The sequence below is a fragment of the Triticum aestivum genome, chromosome 7B (genome assembly GCF_018294505.1).
Source record: "Triticum aestivum cultivar Chinese Spring chromosome 7B, IWGSC CS RefSeq v2.1, whole genome shotgun sequence".
In the NCBI taxonomy this organism is placed as follows: domain Eukaryota; kingdom Viridiplantae; phylum Streptophyta; class Magnoliopsida; order Poales; family Poaceae; genus Triticum; species Triticum aestivum.
This window is the reverse complement of record NC_057813.1, coordinates 149,022,363-149,036,399: the sequence shown is the minus strand read 5'-3', so window position 1 is coordinate 149,036,399 and position 14,037 is coordinate 149,022,363. Positions and strand designations below refer to the sequence as shown.

General features: G+C 45.0%; 1 long non-coding RNA gene across 1 annotated transcript; it reads right to left on the bottom strand.

The window, feature by feature from the left end:
• Window positions 1-402: 402 nt before the first annotated feature.
• On the bottom strand, window positions 403-2,549 carry LOC123159317 (uncharacterized). The gene is made up of 3 exons (XR_006479627.1): window positions 2,141-2,549; window positions 1,782-1,961; window positions 403-970 (listed from the first exon to the last, which is right to left on the bottom strand). It is a non-coding gene; the product is annotated as an uncharacterized lncRNA (long non-coding RNA).
• Window positions 2,550-14,037: the final 11,488 nt, after the last annotated feature.

Here is a 14,037-nt window from a genome sequence, read left to right as displayed (position 1 = left end):
ACTGTAGTTATCGGGGTCCAAAACAAAAGAAAAAACTACCCCTAAAAAAAACTCATGGTGAAGAAAGTGGAAGTAAAATTCCTTTTTTTAGGCGCTACGATTTCTCTTTTTTTTATGATTGACGTGCCACAAGATTGAACTGAGATCTTTTAGATCAGTTCGTCCAGTTCGGCTATACTCTCTACTAGACCATGATGGCGCGCGTTGCTGCGCCCGTCTATTGTTCACTAAAATGGATGGTTTTTTGTAAATACATAAACAAAAATTAAGAAAGCTAACTTAAATAAAGTAACATGCATGTTCAATGGCATTCAAAAGCATGATGGCGCGAATTGCCGCACCCATTCATTTTTACAATAGAATGGCAGAAATTTCAATAAATATGTAGAGGCATGAAACATGTGAGTCATGTAAACAAATATATTTTTTGCATTCGTGTCCACCACCGCATGTGAGAAAAAAGCAAAATGAACAAAACTGCATTTTTAGCATAACGATAGGTACAACTAATATATATACATATGTGTTAGATTTCTATATCTGATCTGAATATTCATCCATTAACAAAATGGCCAGGTTATTGTCAAACTCTAAAAACGCTTTGGTACTTCTACGGAAAACACAACTAAAGGAAACCCTAGGGTGTCGGTGTAGTCTAAGGCACGCGATGGTGTATTGGTGAGGAGTAGAAGACCAGGGATGGCACGAGTGTTGGTCAAAGAAGCCATCATTAGCCTTTCACCATCACCTCTCATCAGCTCATTCACGCAAGTTGCCATCTGGGGTATGCCGCCGCTTATGCGAGTGGCAATCCTCATGGCTCCAAACATGCAAGCAGAAAAGGAACGGCGGACAAGAATAGTAGCACAAGTAAGCTCATGAATAAATGAGAAGGAATTCTCAAAATAAATAAATGAAAAGGAGCTGACACGGACGGACTTGCTCCAAGTTCATGTCCGTCTTGTGTTCCCTACAGACAACATGAGATAGGGAGTGGAATATTTAGAGAACGAATTGGGTTAAAATACTCATAAATTGGAGATTGATCATGCTGATTCCAGAGAATAAGTAGATAACCGTCATGCCAAGCTTGATGGATGTATCGAAACCAGTTATTTATAGGTGGAGATTGATCATGATAAATTTAGGGAGATTGAGAGATAAGAGCAAGATGGATGAATCAAAACCAGCTATTTATGGCTGGAGATTGATTATGCTAAATTCACGGGGACTGAACAGGTAACCATCACGTCGAGCTAGATGGATGATAGACAAGTTATTTACAGCCAACTACTAACATTGAGATGAGAATATACCAATACATGTATATGATGTTCTGGAATCAACTATGAAGTGTAATTCTCGTGTATATCCTCTTTTATTATTGTAGCATATTAGAGCAAGTTAGGTAACATGGTTCTTCAGATCCGTGTTGCTTGGCCCCCTATGTCATGTCTTATTATCAAACAAAGCAAAGATGGTCTCATGAGAAGGTGAAGTTTAATTGTGACCATCGAGGATTAAAAATGGACTGGATATATTCACGAGGGATAACTTCATACCCATCAGCACCATTGGATTTTCATCAAACAACTTTAGTGCCAACTCCAAAAAGCTAAGGTAGTGAAGGCCATAGTTGTAGTTGTGCTTGATTTATTGTTGGACCGAGCGAGTATCAGCCCATGGTGTAGCGTGGAGGTGAGCATGGAGAATTGGGCATTGCTATCACTAACACCTATTGGAGTATGATGACGAGGAGGACAAGAGCGAGGAGACATTACTTGGAAGGATGTTGCGGCTCTGAAATGTATCCACACGGCGAGAGGCGCACCTACAGGTGGCACCGCCGAGCAGCTTGGTCAGCTCAGCATCATTGCGCATGGTGAGCAGGATGTGGCGGGGCCTGACATGATACATGTCTTGTTGTTGTGCCTGGCAGTGTTGCCGGCCAGTTCCAGGACCTGCGTCAATGGGGAAGAATGACAAGATTAGCACAAGTATTCAGGCATTAGCTACCAATCGACCGTACGGTCAAAAAAAATCTAAGAATAGCCTGATTAATGGGAACCCAGGAACGAACCGGCTTGAGGAATAGAAGATCAAAGAATAAGGGCAAGGATGAGATCAGGGAGAAACGCACCTCAGCGGCGAGGTACTCATGTGCCGAAGAACTTGTGTATTTGACGACCTTGAGGAATCTGGCGATCCTGCCGAGGAAAAACTATAGCCCGGCCTCGGAGCTCCTCGACGTCGCCTTTGGACGCGCCGGCATCGACTGCCTTCCCGCGACCGGCCATCTCAGCAACCGAGGAGGAGGAAAACGCCAAAGACGGAACACTATTCGCCGCCACACACCATCCCGTCGCGCCTTGCAACCAAACGGAACTCGTGTCGTTGCCCTACGAGGCGCTTTCCAAACCAGCGAGGTCGGCCACTCACCATGGGAATCCGTCGCTCCGAAATCGGTCGCCGTCACTCCCCGAAGGAAAGAGCCGCCGCCATGCGAAGGCTGCGGGGAGTGCGACCTAGCAGAGGACACGATCGATGGCTTCAGAACGTGTAGGCTGCTAGAGACCCATAAGCGACTCTGTTGCAGCCCATGCGGCCCAATTTAACCCGGGACAGCAGAAAAAGCGACCAGAGCAGCGGCCCATAACGGTTCGCCTTTGTTAATAGCGAACGAAGGCTGTTTAGGTGTGATTCATAGTTAATCCGACGGCCGAAAATGATTAAAATTAGCGATCAGACGGACGGGAGTGCTGATGCCTTGAGAGGGCTCAAAAAATGCTCAGTTTTAATGTATCTAAATACCACACCGTGAATACGAGCCCGGCAATGCCGAGTGGTGGTGGCAAGCACACACAAAATCGGTCACATTTGCGAGTAATCCGCGAACCAACCTGTGGTTGAGTTGGTTAGGTGGACGGTGGTATCCCCAACCCACAAGGGTTCAAATCTTGGTGCTCGCATTATTTCTGGATTTATTTCAGGATTTCCGGCGATGCGCTTTCAGTGGGAGGAGACGTTCCCGTCGACGACGAGGCGCCTACGGTGGCTTCGTAAATTTCAAGATGATATGCCGGCTCAGTCTCTCGGAGGTGCTCATAGGGGTAGGGTATGCGTGCGTGCGTTCATAGAGGTGAGTATGTGCGCGTATATATGAGCGCTTGTATCTGTACTGATGCTCAAAAAAAAGGGCAGTGATCTGCGCCGGTGCGCCGGCCCAACAGTTGGGCCGGTCGAGCCCAGGCCGTCCGATGCACTGACTACCAACCGTCAGATCGAGCCCCTTCCCCCGCATCGTCTACCTTCCGCGTTCGGGTTGAGCAACGGCAAGCGCCACGGGCCACCCCACACCCAGCCATGGGCATCTACCTCGTCGTCATCCCCGTCGCCGTTCGCCGCTCGCCCTCGCCGTCGCCGCTCGCCGTCGCCGCTCGCCAGTTGGAGCACAGGTGCCCCATGGCCCCGCCCCTCTGATGCAGCAAAAAAATGGACCCCAGCAAACAAAAATCGACCCCTGCCGGTGCCTGGAGTTCGTCGCCGTTGCAGCTCCGCCGGGAAGCCACCGTAGTAGTCAGTTGCATCAATAGTGAGTTGCTGATTCAAGCTTTTTGTCGCGGTCTCTGGTTGAAGCTTTTCAGAAATACGGTTGAAGCTTTTCAGAATTATGGTTGAAGCTTTTCAGAAATACGGTTGAATCTTTTTGTCGCGGTCTCTGGTTGAAGCTTTTCAGAAATACGGTTGAAGCTTTTCAGAATTACGGTTGAAGCTTTTCAGAAATACGGTTGAAGCTTTTCAGAATTACGGTTGAAGCTTTTCAGAAATGCGGTTGAAGCTTTTCATGTCGACAATTGCATCTTTTTTCGTTGTGTACTCTTGGGGGTGAAGCTTTCTATACAATTGGTTGAAGCCTTGTATAAAAGCGCGTTGAAGCTTTTCAATTCACAGTTGAAGCTTTCCAAGCCGATGGTTGTAGCTTTTTTTCTTTCGTAGTGTTCGCATGAAACTTATCTATTTCGTCGGTTGAAGCTTTTTCAAATACAGTTTGAAGCTTTCGCATGAACGGTTGTAGCTTTTTCAGTTGCATGGCGGCTTCTAGCTCAGGCTCGCCGGTGCGGGGGGAACTTGTATAGGGGGGGGGCAAGGGGACCTGCACGGGATTGGGCTGGCCGGCGGCGGGATCCGAGGAAGGAAGAAGAGGGCCAACAGCGCGCTAGGCTGAGAGAGAAAAGAGGGGATCGGGAGCAGATCTGGTGGCGCGTATCCGAGCAGATCTGGCCGAGGGCAGCCGGATCCGCTGATTCCCATGGCGGCGGCGCCCTGGGAGGTCTCCGGCCGGCGAAGCTTGGCCATGGCAGCGGAGAGAGAGAGAGACAAGCGACGGGAAGAAGAGAAACAGGAGGGAGAAGACGCACGTGGGCGGGCCCTCCATCCTACGTGTCGCTAGGTGAGTCGCTCGGTACGTTCACGCGTGGACGCGACCGGTCGAAGCTTCGGCCGGTGCCCCGTCGTGAAATGTTTCCCCAAAAAAAATTGCGAGTAATCTAGTGGTCGGCCTATGGGCCGGCCGATCGCTACTGTCTATGTGGGCATATTCTTCTTTTTCCCTAGCACTAATAATACCTCACAATCAAGTCCCCAGTCATTTTTTGTCAAGAAAAAAAAATAACTTTATATTTATAATCAAAACTCCGACAAACTTAATAACAAATAGTCAATTTCCTCGAGTACAAATATTTTAAAATAATAATAATAAGTAACGAAAACACTACAGCTCATCCGATTGATCTTTTCTCGCGTGTCCACCGCCTTCGTTGCCGTCAGATATGTTTTAATCAGACGGCTCCAGAGCAACCTTCACTACGTTCCAGGTTTGCATCTTGGCCTTTCTTGAGATCCTTTTGACCGTAACAAAGGTTATGTTGCAAAAACCGCAACGACGACCGCCTGGTGAGAGTAACAACATTGACGATTGGATTCCCACAACGGTGATCGACAGCGGGCCCAAGGCCCGCAGCTCTAGGATCTGGCGCGAGGGGTCGTTGTCGCCTTAGATCCGAGGAAGAGGAAGACAGGGTGGCGCGTGGAGGGCAGGGGCGCACCGATCGGCGGCGGAAGAAGCGGACGACGGGGCAGATTGTGCGCGGCGCATAGCGGGGGCTACGGCGGGCAGGACTATGGTAGTGGCGAACCGTGGTTGTGCAAAGAAGGTGGGTGACTGGCGGTGGGCAGCGCTCGCGAGAGGTGGGATGTGAGGGTTGGGATGGCGGGCCGGAGAAGACCCAACGACGGACACACTCATGAGTGGAGACGTTTCTTTTTTCAACAAAGGGCAAGTTGCAAAAGAGTCACGTTACAACATCGAGAAAAAAGAGCGGACTCGCAAAAATAGTCATATGTGCAATTTGCAAAAAAGGATATATTGCAGTTGCAACAAGACTCTTGTTGTTTCCCCGCAAAAAAAACAAGATTCTTGTTGTAAAAGAGTCATGTTACGAGAGCCTAAAAGGAACAAGCAGCCTCGCAGGAAAAGTCATAGTGCAATATGTGACAAGACTCTTATTGCAGATGGTACGCGTTATAGACCAGACGACTTGCAAGCCGGCCGATCTAAAAAGATCTGCCAATGGACAGAAAATATTTTCATGTAGAAGGTAGTGCATGAAAGGTTTGCTATTACAAATCCATAATTTTGTACAGATCCAAATATTTGTCTTTTCATGTAGCTCACATGTTAAATATCTTTGAATAAAATTTGACACATTTTTTTGAACATAGTATAGATGCAAGCGTTTGTATACACGCGCATACACTCATCCTTATGAACACACAAACGCTCACCCTATCCCTATGAGCACCTCCGAAAGACTGAGCCGACATATCATCTTGAAATTTATGAAGTCGCCGTAGGCACCTCGTCGTCGACGGAAACGTCTCTTCCCACTGAATGCGCATAGCCAAAAATCCTGAAATAAATTCAGGAATAAATGCAAGCACCAGGACATTTTGAAATGTATTTTATATGCATGTGAAATTATTTTTAGGTTCTCTCTAGAATTTTAAATATGATTTTATTTTACAGTTTTTGAAGAATTGGAGTCTGAGCTTCGAGTCTTCTCACTACAAAGTGTATCATTATATGTCTTTGCCTCACAAATAATTCACCCCCCACGATAACAGGATTTGCCTTTGCTTTGCACTGTCCCACCTGCCTCCACGTCACCACCGTGGCGTTGTTTGATCAGGAGTACTTGACCTCTCACTTCCATCGGGACTTGACGTCTCACAAAATTGTCATGCATGCATTGTCCCAACTGCTAAAATTGTCTTCTCACTTCAATCACGACTTGACCTTTCACTTTTGATCAGGACTTTGTTGGAAATATGAGCAAATTACTACGAGATTTAAACCGAATAAATAAAAGATAAATCATGATAGCAATAGCAGAGATTAAACTAATCATGCGAACTAGCATAGTAGATGAACAGATCACATCTAAGGCACATACTAGAAACATGAATACTATCACGATCTCGAACGGGAAGGATAGAATCACATACGGTGCAGCGGGAACAGCACCGCCGGTGTTGACGTTGTCGCCCATGTCGTCGAGGATGAGGTTGCCGAGGTCGGGGAAGAAGTCATCGTTTGCGAAGTCGTCGCTGCCAGCAGTCGCGCGAGTGCGCTCCCCAAAAACCTGATTGCCCCTCTCCCGTACAGGATTACGAGAGGCGGGGTTTCGGAGGCCTGCTGTCCCTTCTCCCGGTGCATGCCGAAAGGAGGAATGGAGAAGACTTGCTTGACAGCGCAATGATTTGAAACAGTGGGGAGAAACCATACGAAGCGGCGACGGCTAGGGTAGACGTCTGCCTGACTATATAGTGCGGGCCGGGTAGGTCATGGGAGTAAACCCCACGTCCGAGTCATCACGATCCAAAAGAATCGGAAACGGTTCGGTAATTAACGTGTCCGTTAATTATTAATTAATGATTCATTAATTTTTCCCGAGCAGCAAAATTATAGACAACGTGCATAGCTCTGTCCTCGGCTCAATCCTGCAACTCGCGGCGCGTCATGACGAGGCGTGGCGTGGCGTGGCATGGAGAGGCGAGCGAGGAGGAGAAGCGCGCATGTAGGTCTCCTTTTCTCATGCTCATACAAGTGGTAGAAGAGCTCACCTTATAAAGAGGTGCAACTCTCTCTCAACTTCCGTGGTAAGACTAAACTTTAGTCTCACTCACTCCACTCACATGTGTGCATGAATGGGCCAAGAGAATTTCAGAATTTTAGTTGGGTTTTGGGCCAAAGGCCTACTAGCAAATTCCAACAATCCCCCACAAAGTCTCATTGACACATCTCATAATTTAGTTCCAAAACATTGTTTATATACCGGTGCTTAGTGGAGACTGTGAAGTTGAACTTCCACTTAGAGTTTTATGCTACACTAGATCACAACTTGAATAGCGGACTATGCCTTGAACTACAAGTTTTCCACGAGACTAGTTGCACACAAATTCTTGACCGATACTGAGCTGCCGCAAGGCTTCCCCGCGGGTGGAGCGTATACGTCATACTCCAGGGCCTTTCATGAATTAACTAGAGAACACTCACTTCTCACAGACTGCGACGTTAACAGTCAAATTCATATTGGTGTGTTCCTCAGGAGGTGTTCTACAGGGCAACATCTCTCCTTACTCAAATAAGCCACTTGAAACACATTAAGATAAATATCAACCTGCCATGCAGATCAGGAGAGTATTGCATCTTCACGGAGTGGGATACTTAATATAGGGATACTCTCCTCCCAGTTAACCAACAACTTGTCTCCCACTTCTACTTCACGGGATCTCCGATCACATAGAGTGGGTCACCACTATGGACAATTCATGCGGTGGGTCTCAAACCCACCTCCATCGATGCACTATCTATCACATTACGTGATAGACCCTTTGTGAATGGATTTGCCAAGTTTTTCGACGTTTGGATATAATCCAACGTAATTACTCCGAAGTTCCTCAATTTTCTGACAGATTGATAGAGGCGGAGGTGTCCCGATCTTTTGATGAGATGATAACTATCGATTTGGTGGAGACGACTTTGACGATCCGACTACAAACGTGCACCACGTTGCGCCTTAGCAATCGCTAAACCAACTCCGAGAGGTTATTGACCACGCCGAAGCACGATCAACCTGACCATGAAGGTTTATTCCTGCAAGCAATAGAAGAACAAGCAAGAATATGATTAAGCAATCTGAATATTGCAAATATGGATGAAGTATTGATAGAAGTGGGGTCTCATAAACGGTCTTGGTCTGGTCGTTGGACACAAATGAAATACACGAAGTTGCAGCGATGGCTAACTTTTAACTAAATAAAACCCAAGAAAAAAGCTACTAGATGGATCTACTTATATAGGACCAAGGGGTGGCGGCCAAGGAGGTGGGAGGACGTCCCAAGGCATCCTAAAACTAACCCTATGTCGTACAAGGCTCATGGGCCCAAGTGGAGGTGATGCAACACCTTTGGACTTGTAGTTTGACTCAGATTCTGCTGCAGCGTCAGATTGTTTCGTCGATATCTCAACGCTCCGGACGAATTTGAAGGTGAATCCAATTGGGTTGGAAAGAGCACGAAATCTAGCTTCCAACAAAAAAAAGAATCACCCAATTCGGAGTCCGTATGTAAAAGTTGCTATTGTTTTGAGTCAGGTATGTCTGTGCAGTGCGAATCTGAATCCAGAACATGAGAGACTTGGACTCTATCTTCTCTTGGCCCAAAAGTGACGTGAGAGGACTTTTTGAACATAATCTAAACTTCTCCTTTTCCCTTATCTTCATATGTGGATTGTATAAATGTCCTATGCACATGCAATTAGACAAACCACAAAAGTGTGTGAAGTATTTTTGTTCTGGATAACATAAGTAGATTATTGAATAGTTTGCACTAGAAATCACCTGACAAATATGCATGTATGTAATATTTTCGGTCGTATCCAAGGTAGTCATGTCCTCATCATCCTCCTCTTCTTGAAAACAAAGCCGTCCTCGGCGTTGCTTAATCTGACATGTGGCTAACAAAAGAGACAAGGTGTACATGTTGTATATGTATATGTCATCCATTTTTACTTTCCTTGATTTTTGCACATATGCCACATGTATACATAAGTAACTTTCATATATCATAACATATAAAGCCAAAATATTATCATAAGTAGAAGGCATGAAAATATTGCAACTCAGTTTGCACATATAAGTGAAGCTCTTATTCATATCAAAAGACTGACAATATTCATTATTAAACCATCGCAACATCGGTGAATAAACCTTATTTGCATTAAATTTACATGCTACAACATGCTTAAATAAGCAAACATGCAATAAGTCATTCGACACAGAATCATCACCAAGATTAGAGGTCATATCAAAATGATTAAACATTGATTCTTTTGCATCAACAGTTAATTCAATGGGTGCACTCAAAATTGTTGGTATTTCAGTTGTTTGATCACATGACGCATTCATGACAGTATCAAGATTCTCTAAAATAGGTGTTGTGCTCAAATCACCAGGTAACTCAACACATGATGCATTCAAGTTAACTAGGGATGCATCATTCTCATGTGAAGTTATATCATCAATACCTTTACTGTTACCTTGTCGCAAAGACGTAGCTGATGTAGGTACGGACGTTGACAATGCACCATACTCTTGTGATGATGTCGCGCTCACAATCTGAGGTGGGGCTGCTCTAGTAGGTGCAACGGTGGAGGAACCAACCGGCGGGTGGTGAGCATGAACTAGAATAGTAGTTGTTGTAGTCACCCAATGCATCCTCGTGTATCTGTCTCTCAAAGGTACAAGCACGAACATACATACCACTAATGCAACGAGGAATATAGTGAAATCTTGCACGGATATTATGGTTCAAACCACCCAAAAATCTATTCATTTATCATCCTCAGATTCTTCTATGTCATAATGATGCATATAAGATTTGAACTCTTGGTAGTAAGCATGAACAATGTTGTTGCCTTGTTTAAATTGTTCAAATTTACGAAGCAATTCACGACAATAGTAAGTAGGGAAAATTTGTTGTCTCGTTACATGTTTCAAATCTTTCCAAGTTATGGGTTGGTTATCAATGTTTTTCTTACAATGCACACTCCACCAAAAAAAAGCAAAACCAGTAAATGCTGTAGTGGCAACTCGTACTCGCTCAAGTTTAGAAAAGTCATGGTGACTAAAAACTTGTTCTACTTCAAGCTCCCAAGCTAGATAAATAGAAGGATTAAATCTACCCTCAAATGACGGTAAAGAGATAACCTGACCATGTGCTTGTGTGTGTTGTCCCAACTCTCATGATGGTGAAGATGTGTTCGTCGTCCAAGAACTTCTATCTCCGGAACCTGTCATGATTAGTAGAAACAAGAAACAAAATTCGAGAATAATGTTCCTATGAACTACTAGGATGTGGTTGTAAAGTGCTCAAAGTAAAGCAAATATCAATATCTTACAAGTTCTTACCATGCAACAGGTGGTGACAGGCAACCAGCGGTGTCAAATAACTCCGAAGATTGTGTAAAACGATTGCCAGAGGAATGTACGTATACACGGTGTAGAAATATGTGGAGCTGGGTTGACTATATATGGTAGCAAAAAATTAGCAATAATCAATTCAAAGATGCAATATTGAATAAACGCTGAACGACGGTACTGTGCTGGTCCTAGGCTAGACCGGACTAGAGACGCGAGCCTAGAACACTAATGAGGTCACGACATAGCACAACTACCATCAATGAAGGATAAGTAGCTCTAGACAACAAGATATAAGTGAAGATCACAACGGCAGTAAAGATAATGATGAATAACAACTGCCAAGCAGAATATATAACAACTCTCTCTCCAACTTTCCTCTTGAAAAGTTTGCTACTAACTCAAGCTTTCCAATACGAAAAGAATCACTCAATTCTGAATTGATATGAGGAGTCAAAGAATTCTAAAACTGGCCTAAAAAACTAGAACAAACTGTATGCGCGAACTTCGGAGGGCAAAAAGACCTATTTAAAAGCCGATTTTGAGATGCCAAATATGGAACTAGCTTCTGCAACTATTTAGATGCGACTCGTTGCTAGATTTCATTTGAGTACTCGCGGAGCCAAAACGGACTTCGTATGAGAAAGTTATGCCTGTTTTACTGAACAGTGCACAAAACAGATTCCAATCCGAATTCAACTACGAGATTGAGTCTAGATAGATCCGAATTTCGTTTTTTTCTCTTTTCTCTTTTTTTCTCACACTTTTTTCTTTTTCTTTCTCTTTTTTCTGACTTTTTTTACTTTTTTCTCTCTTTTTTCCATCTTTTTTTTGTCTCTCTCTTTCCAAAACAAACTAGATAAGATGCAGATTGGATCAAGCGAAGATGTGAACGATCTCAACTATGATTATGACAATGAACGGTGGGTAGCACATGGTGGAATTTGATGGATGGGTGGTGGACAGTGAAAGAGATAACGATGCAGCGGCGGCTTGACTAATGTGAACAGAACTCGAAACTCTAAACGAACTAGACACTAAGACCAGCAACTCGACACGACGATGTAACTAATAATTCAATATTGCAAACAATGAAAAGAAAATTGCATAGCTCGGACTGGCTTGGACAAAGGATGAATAGATCTAACTTTTTTTGTGGTTTTTTCTTGGACAATAGGTAAGAAAATAAATCTAATCTAGGGAAAACTGGAAATTCTCACCGAGCAACCTGAAAACTGATACCACTTGATAGAGGCGGAGGTGTCCCGATCTTTCGTTGAGATGATAACTATCGATTTGGTGGAGACGACTTTGACGATCCGACTACAAACATGCACCAAGTTGCGCCTTAGCAATCGCTAAACCAACTCCGAGAGGTTATTGACCACGCCGGAGCACGATCAACCTGACCACGAAGGTCTATTCCTGCAAGCAATCGAAGAACAAGCAAGAATATGATTAAGCAATCTGAATATTGCGAATATGGATGAAGTATTGATAGAAGTGGGGTCTCATAAACGGTCTTGGTCTGGTCGTTGGACACAAACGAAGTACACGAAGTTGCAGTGATGGCTAACTTTTAACAAAATAAAACCCAAGGAAAGAGGAAAAAGCTACTAAATGGATCTACTTATATAGGACCAAGGGGTGGCGGCCAAGGAGGTGGGTGGATGTCCCAAGGCAGCCTAAAACTAACCCTAGGTCGTACAAGGCTCATGGGCCCAAGTGGAGGTGATGCAACACCTTTGGACTTGTAGTTTGACTCGGATTCTACTGCAGCGTTAGATTGTTTCGTCGATATCTCAACGCTCCGGACGTATTTGAAGGTGAATCCAATTGGCTTGGAAAGAGCACGAAATCTAGCTTCCAACAAAAAAAGGATCACCCAATTCGGAGTCCGTATGTAAAAGTTGATGTTGTTTTGAGTCAGGTATGTCTGTGAAGTCCGAATCTGAATCCAGAACGTGAGAGACTTGGACTCTATCTTCTCTTGGACCAAAAGTGACGTGAGAGGACTTTCTGAAAATAACCTAAACTTGTCATTTTCCCTTATCTTCATATGTGGATTGTTCAAATGTCCTATGCACCTGCAATTAGACAAACCACAAAAGTGTGTGAAGTATTTTTGTTCTGGATAACATAAATAGATTATTGAATAGTTTGCACTAGAAATCACCTGACAAATATGCATGTATGCAATATTTTCGGTCGTATCCAAGGTAGTCATGTCCTCATCACAGATTTTAGTCTCCTCTTCACATGCCTTAAGGACTTCATATTGTCCTCAGAACTGTTTATCTTGACGATCACAGTTTGATTATCACAGTTCATCAGGATAGGGGGTATTGGTTTTTCAACCATAGGTAAGTGTGACACCCGGATAATCAAGCTACAGTAATCCCTGTTAATGGTGCCACGTCATCACATTACTGTTGCTAATCCTCACTTGATCCAAATCATAATTCAAATTCAATTCAAATTAAAGACCAAAATTCAAAATTATTAAACACACAAAATAAAATGTTCAAAGTGTGGAAAATATTCCATAACCAATTATGGTGGTTACCTAACATTTTTGAAAAGTATTTTAATGCTCTTTTGTGAATAAAACAGTGTCGAAATAGCAATATTTATCCCATTTATAATTAATACAAATACAAATGAAATCATCTTGCCATCAAACCTTTTTCTGACAGTGCTAAGTTTTGCATGTAATTTAATGAGCCAAGTCTCATATTTTACAAATGTGAATGGATGGTCTAACAATTTGCAAATCAAAGTAGAAATAAAAGAATCAGCGAAGAAAACGTAGGGCAAGACCTAAACCTATTGGGCCACTTGGCCCCTTTAGCCAACAAGGTTCGGCCCAACCGAACCGGCCTAGCCACCCCCACTACACCTACCCCCACTTCCCAGGAACCCTAGCGACCAACCCCACTCCCCCACGTTTCCCTCGCTCCTCCCCCTCTCCCCTCGACCGGATCTGGATCGGGGCAGTTGCCCCGGCCCCATTGAACGCCGCCCGCCGCCCAAAGAACTCCTCCCTCGCCGGACGCCTCGCCTTCCTCCAATCCTCCCCCTCTCTCTGCTGGATCTGGGCGATCCACATCGCCCGTGATACCGCCTCCCCGACACCACCGCGACGGACCTCGCCTCTGCCCTGATGGTAGCTGGTGCCCCCGTCGCTCGACGTCGTTCGCCGTCGCCGTCGCCACAACAACCGACGTCGCCTGTCCCTACCTCGTCGTTGCCGACCACTTCGTCGCTGGACCTCCTCGCGCCTCTCCATCGCCGGAGCCACGTCGCCACGCCGATCGTCGCCGCTGCCTGGACATCGCCGGATCTGCCCCGCCGTCATCCCCGTCCTCCTTCTCAACCCCCGCCGTCGTTTCCCTACAACCCCACGGTGAGGCCCTCGGCCACCTCCCCCCTCCGTCGCGACTTTGCCGCGCAGCTCCCTGCTCCGGTCGTTGCCGCACCACCCGCCCTCGCCTACGTC